Source organism: Cynara cardunculus (assembly GCF_001531365.2).
Source record: "Cynara cardunculus var. scolymus isolate 2C chromosome LG 8, CcrdV1, whole genome shotgun sequence".
Classification (NCBI taxonomy): domain Eukaryota; kingdom Viridiplantae; phylum Streptophyta; class Magnoliopsida; order Asterales; family Asteraceae; genus Cynara; species Cynara cardunculus.
In genome coordinates this window covers 6,752,348-6,761,087 of record NC_037535.1, presented here as the reverse complement: position 1 = coordinate 6,761,087, position 8,740 = coordinate 6,752,348, and positions in this window count along the sequence as shown.

Here is an 8,740-nt window from a genome sequence, read left to right as displayed (position 1 = left end):
ATTAGTTAATCCAAATGACATAACTAAGAATTCATGAACCCCGTACGTAGTCCGAAAAGCTGTTGTAGTAACGTCTTCCTCCCTGACTTTAAGCTGATGATACCCTGACCTTAAATCAATTTTGGAGAAATAACTTGATCCTACCAATTGATCAAACAAGTCACCAATCCTTGGCAGAGGATACTTATTCTTGATTGTCAACTTATCCAATTCTCGATAGTCTATATACATTTGCATAGATCCATATTTCTTTTTGACAAATAAGACCGGAGCACCCCAAGGTGAAGTGTTGGGTCGAATAAATCCTTTGTCATGCAGATCTTTTAATTGAGTAACCAATTATTTCAATTTCGATGGAGCCAACCTATACGGTGCCATGGCCACTAGTGCTGCCTCAAGTATAAGATCAATTCGAAATTCAATGACTCTGTCTGGCGGAAAACCAGACAAATCTTCCGAAAAAACTTCTGGGTATTCATTAACGATTGGAATCAATTTATGTTTCCCTTTTTCTTTCTTTGCATCAATAACATATGCCAAACACTCCTGACATCCCTTCCGAATAAACTTTTGGGCTTTTATCACAGATATAAGACTAGTATGATGATTCTGACGATCACCATAAATAATAACTGTTCCTTGATCTGGCAGAGTAATTCTGATAATCTTTTTATTACAAACAATACTGGTCTGATGCTCTGCCAACTAGTCCATACCCACCCCTACATCAAACTCTTTCATTGGCATAGGAAATAGTCGAATCGGTAACTCACACCCCTCAATAACAATAATACAGTTATTGAGTACTCTAGTAACAGATTCTTGACTATTAGCAGTATTATAAGTCCCCTAACAATCAATCTTCCATGAAACCTTCAAATAAAAATTGGCAGAATATAATATCTTGTAAGAACATGTAGGAGAAGAGAGAGAGAAAGTCAATGCACTCAATCTTGGTCAAACTCTCAATACGTATACTGATATTACAAATGAGCTCTCCTCGTATCCAGCGCCCGTCTCACCATTCGAATAGTCCCATCAGAGAATTTGTTCAGCTCACTGAACCTCATGAACTTCTTTATCCGACCCGCAACATCATATATCACCCCAAACTCCGGTTGTTCAAGAATCATGTAGAATGGATACGCTTCAATGTCTTCTAGATCTTGATCAGGTCTCTTCAAATTAATAATTCTCTGATTATCTTCAAGTCCCATTAGAACATCAATAACCATAGAAACTTTGACGTGACTGCACATAAACCTTTTGATCGCACTAAGAGCAACAAGAGCTCCATCTTTTTTGTTTATCATGTTCCGAATTTCGTGGTATATATACTCCAGGTCTTCTAAATATAAGTTTAGAAGTCAGATTCACTAAATCTCCAGACCTTACTATCTTGTCGTGTCACCATGAATACTGGACACCAGACTCCGAGAAGTCTTTGAGCATCGATTTGTTTAATTGACACAACTCGATGTTTGGTCCTTACTTCACTAATAGGGAGACGTTTGGCTTTGCGATGCCGGAGGAAGATGCCAAAATAGATGTCTTCAAGATAAGGCTCTCTGATTCTAGCCCTGTCATAGCCTGGAACGTTAGCTCGAATTGCAAATGGCACAAAATTCTTCGTAAAAATCTCAGTCGGATCAAATGGTTCTCTAGAAGTATCGGATGCACCAGCTTCAACTGTAGTGGAAGGTTTCGGCAATGTCTGACAATCACCCCGGAATGGAAATACTGGTTCTTCATCATTGATGTCAGCTTCAAAGTCAAAATATAACCCAGATGATTCATCAATATTATCTATGTCTTCTCGAAATCCTGTTCTCTACCCAGTTCAGTAGCAAAAAACATCATTAAATCCGACATTGGCCAACAAGTCCAGTAACAACCTTGTTCCTACCATTGAGTCCGCCGGCTTTTCAACCATTGGCTCGATCGCTGGACTTGTCTCCAATACATCATCATCTTCCACAACTATTGCCTCAATAATTCTTTCTCTTGTAGATTCCGAGGAAGAACCTTCAACATTAACGTCTTGAGTAGATAGCTCTCTTTCAACAATCAGAGCACTAATCAGATTAATTGCAGAAGTTAATGACAATTACAAGACTAATCACTATTTATACTAAGGAACGTATTAAAGCCTAACCATTACAAAGGTTAATAAAGGAGAACTTGAATACAATGTTAACGCACATACTTGAACCCAACATATCAACTACTAATTCATCATCAAGGAGCACAGAATTCATGCACGCAGGTTGAGCAAATGATGGTGATACAGCACTAGAATCAAACAACACCTTAGCACGTATAGAGTTCAGAAGAAATGTACCTGTTACCACATCGGGTGTTGCTTCTGCCTCGTTCTTTGTCATTTGGAATGATCTACCTCTGGCTCCACTCTAGCCTCTCCTCGGTACACTAGGCCTTCCACGATTACTAGGAGCATTTCCTCCTATTGTCAAACGAGGAGCTCTTAATTGTGAACAATTTGGTTAGATGTGGTCAGGTGAATTGCACTGAAAACACCTTTTGGGTGTAGTGCAATCACTTGACAAATGCCCTGCCTCCCCACAACAATAGCATCTCTTCGATTCAGATGGACAATTCCCTTGATGGTGTACATGTTGACACCATGGACAAGTTCCAATAGGTAGCGGCTGTAGAGCACGGTTATCTGATTTAATAAACTTAGGTCTTCGAAAATTGACCGAAGACCCCTCCCACTTTCTTTTCTCTATTATTTTCTCTTCACCTTGCCGATTTTGTTTCTTTCAGTAACTTCGGCAGCACTTATGGCTAAAGAGAAAGTTTCAGGGTTCATAGCAATCACGAACTCCCGGATAGAGGGTTTCAATCTCCAAATATACCTTTCCACCTTTCGAGACTCTGAAGAAACATAATGCTCCACAAAATGAGAAAATTCAATAAATTTCTCGGTATAATCCCGTACAGATCTATTTCCTTGCTTCAGCTTAAGAAAATCTTCTTCCATCTGTCTTAGTGCAGTCGTAGGATAGAATTGTGTTTTGAATTTACTCACAAATTCTTCCCAAGACATTGTTTGCAGTATATCCGATTGTGCCGAGGACTCCACATCCCACCAATATAAGGCATTAGATTTGAGCATAGATACTACAAATCTAACCTTATCTTCTTTAGAACACCTACTAGTGTTAAATACCGACTCAATCTCTTTTATCCAGCACATTGCTTTTACTGGATCTCTTTCTCCTAAAAAGGTCGGAGGTTTACATCTCAAAAACATCTTTATATCTCCTCCCCAGTTATTGTTGCCTGCTGAAGGAGCTGGAGGATTAATTCCAACTCGCTTAGTTTCTATTATGGCTGGTAATCCCATAATGGATATCAAATTTTCTCTTAATTTCTCCATCACTTATGTCAAAACATCTCTTGTTATAAAATCAGCTTGTTGCCTCTGTTCTTGATGTGCATTCCCAGAAATAGATTCCCCTTGATCAGGGCGAATCTCAACCTGACTTCTTTCCGGAATCTGATTCCTTCCTCGACCTCTACCCCTACCCCTTCCACGACCTCTACTCCCTAAAGCGTAAGTTGGAGGATTAACAGGAGATTCCTCCATTTCTTCAGATACAGAGCGGGCAATTCTTTCTGATCTTCGTGATCGACTAGACATCTACAGATATTTTAGTATTAAATATCACGTATTCACATTCCCAAATATAATATGGTATTCGAGTATAGGTATGTACCTGTAAATTCATAATTACGTTGGCCATTTGTATTTGAATTCACCTTACATACTGCCCTCTTTAACCCATTATATTTTATTCCCAGTGATACTAATTATGTCTGGGACTCTTAACATGCAAATGACAGTTTAAGTCTAGGCATCATGCTTTGAATACCTAAATCTCTTAAACTAAGGCTCTGATACCACTTTTGTAACACCCCCAAATACCACATTTGCATATAACACATATTTCATTACATAGAAATATAGTTTACATCATATGGTCCCACTAGTACAAGGATTCTTATATGTACAAAATCTACATATGAAAATTTCCAAAACATAATCCTGTACTATCACATGTAATACAACATGTATTACTCAAAATAAGGAATCTTATGCAGATCTTCAAAAGCAGATATCAGATTTAGAAAAATAATCACATTTTCCCTTTTCCCTTATTATCCCTGGGTCCCGCAGTTGCTGCACCGCATATTTTTAAAACAAAAAATGAGAGTTAGACCAGAAGGGTCTAGTGAGTAAATCCCTTCTTTGCCAATGCAGGGTGATAAACACCAAAATATAATAAGATAACTTTGCTCAGGAATATTTGCATTTTTATTTGACAATGCAGTCCTTAATAAAATGGATAATAGAATAAACCCTATACATCTGCTTAAAGATTCAATAATTCTCAAATGAAACTAACATTACAGCCACAGTCTCTTTGTTTCATCAGATTAAAAGAACATAATTCTCTGTAAATGTTAATGGAAAGATTTAAGGCAATACTTGCCTTTTGTGACAAACCATTTTCCCCTTCTCAATAACATCTAAATCAATATTTCTAATAGGAATAATATCTCTAATTCAACAGGTCACAAAGAAAATGATGATTCAAAGTTATTAAGTCCACTTAGTAATAATAATAAGAGTTATAATAATACCCACATATGATAATACATCCCCTATTCCAAGTACACATCTCCTTGATTTGCCACCCTTGTTCTTCCATCCAAAACAGGGCTACTTATCAGAACAGACAAAAGTCACCACGTCTGAAAGTACCCATTCCCAGTTCCAAGCCCAAATAGACAAAAGTTACCACGTCTGGGGGAACTACCTCTTAAAACAGGTTTCGTACCAAAACAGACTTACTTCACCACGCTTGGTAGAAACAGTTTTCCAAATTATAGTTTCATACCAAAACAGACTTACGTCACCACGCTTGGTAGAAACATTTCTAAAAATCCAGTTTCGTACCAAAACAGACATATGTCACCATGCTTGGTAGGAACATATAAAATACCCTTTTATAAATCCATAATTAAACTCCTTAATAATTATCAATTTATAAAATTTCCAGTAAAACCCAACACTTATAATTTATATCAAATAATCAACCGGATATGTTATCCCGACAAAAAATCCGGATAACACTGTCCCTTTTTGTCTGATATACAAACCCGGACAAAACTTAGAAGAATTCCACTTGAATCCAGATGAGCCTTGAGCGATTTATCTATAAACCGGATAACCCTTGACCGTTTTAAGGAGTAAACCGGATAATACTTGACCGGTTTAAGACATACATCGAATAAGCCTTGAGCGATATAAGAAATAAATCGCACAATGCTTAGTCGTATTCCTACTTCTCCGTCCAAAACATTTTTCCGATTTACGTAATTAAAATCACGCTAACTCATTAAATCGCACAACACTTGATCGGTTTATAACTAAGTTGGACAACACTATGTCCGGTTTAAAAGTAATCTGGTCATTCTTTGTGCAGACATAATTCAAATCATACAAATTTCTTTATAATTCACTACACTGCACATATTAAAACCAGTAACATAATTGAATGAAAATAGTTTAGTAATAACTCACCTTAAAACTCAGATTTTGAAGATGAAAAAGTCAATTTGAATTCACTTGATCTCCGGACAACACAACTTACTTTTCTCTAGATTTCAAAATGAGACTAGGAAAAACTTTGCCTCATTACCCTCTTCTTGTATTTATACTTTCCTAAAAAGGAAAGTCCACTGAACCAACCAACACCTCCCCCTATGCATGCTTACAAGCAAAATTTACTCATATTTTGGGTGTACACTCATGCGCACACACACATTTATAACAATATCATGTATTTTCATATTTTATGTATACATACATGTTCCACATATATATATACACATTCCCATATTATGCATATATTCTCATGCATAAATACATATACTCACGTATTTAATCCATGTAAGCATGTATCCATATAAACAATTATTTCACATAGTAAATACCTTGAGTAATAACCAGAACCTGGTTATCACATACGAACACATATTCACATATATGTACAATTGGTATAAATGTGAACACATATTTTCACAAATGAACATACGAAAAATGATGAACATGTGTGACCATATGAACACAAATTCACATATATGAATATTCGTACAACCATATGAATACAACTCGACATATATAAACCCTTATGTCAATTACGAACACAAATTGACATATATGAACCCTTGTGTTAAATACAAACACAGATTGACATATATGTACACTTGTGTCATTTATGATTCTTTTTCATATACACCCCTGTTCACACATGAACAATTCATATAAATATCGAATACTTGTTTACATATGAACCATTAATAAAAAGAACTGTAGAAAAATCTGGTGTCGAGGATTTTGCTGTTGGTTTTGATTCGATGACGAGATTAATTCCCGGATTACATTGTTATTAATGGGCAGTTACAAAACATTTCATTGTCATTAATGGGCGGTTACAAAACATCTCGTTGTCATTAATGGACAACTAATTTTTTTTCTCCAAAATACCCCTTGTAAATATTGTTCACTTATGTTACCTTGTCTATGTGGGCAATTAATTACACTTTTTGTCATGAATGATCTTAGGCACAAATTTCAAAGATCAATGGTTAAGATTGGTTAACAAAATTAACACAATAATTTAGGTTAACAAATGAACTTACTGTGATAACTGGACCCTGGCTATCACCCGAGGTAATTAATATTGCTTATTTGTTAAATGTTTATGTGACAGCATGATAAATTGTTATATTTGATCATGTGAGTATGTGAAATTTTTTGCATAGGTTATATATGTACATGAATGGATATATGCATGATATGTGTGAATGAGTGTGTATATATATATATACGAATATATATATATATATGTGTGTGTGTGTGTGTGTTTGTATGTTTGTATGCATGTGAAGGCATGCATGAGTAGGCGGTTTAGCCGTCATATCCCTTTGTAGAAAGTATAAAAGGGAGGTTAACCCTCTTTTATATTTTTCTTGCCATTTTTGGAAAGAGAGTGTGCGATTTAAGAAGAAGTGGTGGGACCGGATTGCTTTTGATTGGAATCAAGCGGATTCAAGTTGTGTTCGATCTTATTTCTAAAAAGATTTTAAAGGTGAGTGGTTTTAAATGTTTAAACTTCTCTTTGGAATGCATAACTAGTTGTATAAAATCTTCTCGTATGGTTGGAAGTTTAAACCGCAGGAGTGTTGTCCGGATTAGTCTTAAATCGGATAAGTATTGAGCGGTTTAAATCTTAAACCGGACAAGGGTTGGGCGATTAAGCCCTAAACCGGACAAGACATAAGCGGTTTAGTTTTAAATCGGTCAAGCAATGAGCGATTTATGAATGTTGAGTATGTTAAACATTTTGAACGAAAAAGTAGGAATACGACTAAAATGGTGATCGTATTATTTTAAATCAGGACAAAAAAGGATAGTGTTGTCCGGACTTGTTATCCGGACAAAAGCTGTTGAAATTTATTCTAAGTGTAAAATCGAGCAAGCCTTAGGGCGATATATTGTCCGGATTTGGGAACGAAATGTCAGATATATACTGATCATAAAAGTTTGCAACATTTGTTCAGCCAGAAAGAATTAAATATGCGACAACGTCGGTGGATTGAACTGGTTAATGACTACGATTGTGAAATTCTCTACCACCCGGGAAAAGCTAACGTAGTGACAGACGCTTTAAGCAGGAAAGAAAAGAGTGGAACCATTAAAACTGTTAGGACTGAAAGTTAGTGTAAACTTGTATTCGTCTTGAAAGTTGCTATTGTCTATAATTAAAATAGACATCGTGTTTGATTTTGTATGTTAGGTTTGACTTTGACTAGGCTTTTACTGTTTGACCCTATAAATAGGGTGTTAGTCTTGTAATTGGAGTAGGATGCTTCATTGTAAATTCATAATACGTAATAGAAGAGTTGTCCAGACTTTGAATGTTGACTATTTCTCTCTATCTCTCTCAAGATCTTAATGTTCATATCTATCAGATCWGCCATTGTTATGAAGTTTACATGAAGATTGATCATTGTTAGGGGCACACAATTGGTATCAGAGCATGTTTGCAGGAAGATTGAACTCGAATTGCACAATTTTTTTTAGTCAAAACTTTTCTTTACGTAATCAGATTTTTTTGAGCTGAATTGAATCATTTCTGTAATCTACTTTCTAGGGGGAGTCTCTAGAAAGTTCAATAAATGTTTTTGGAAAATGATTTTTTTTGGTAACGAGTATATATTTTCTGAACAGGTATTTCTTGAGATTTTTACTTGCGTAATTTCTCATCGTACATAACTCCAATACCTGTTTCAGCTATTCTTCAAACTGTTATTATCACGTCTTTTATACAATTTTTTTTTTCGGTGATAATACACTCGTTTGTATTCAAATAGTGTTTTTCTGATATTTTTTTTCTTTTATTGATATACATTCATTTATTTTTTTATCAGAATCTGTAAACTCGTTCTTACATATCTTCATTCATTTTTCTCATATATACCGAATAATTTGATCATTGTTGCATCTTTCTTTCATTGAATGTTCTTAAAAAGCCAAATTTAGTGATCAATTTTTATCTGATCATTGTGCTTTAAAAAAATAATATTTTGATCAACCATTGTGATCAATTGAGCATACTATTTTAGGAGGGACTGAGTGCTTATC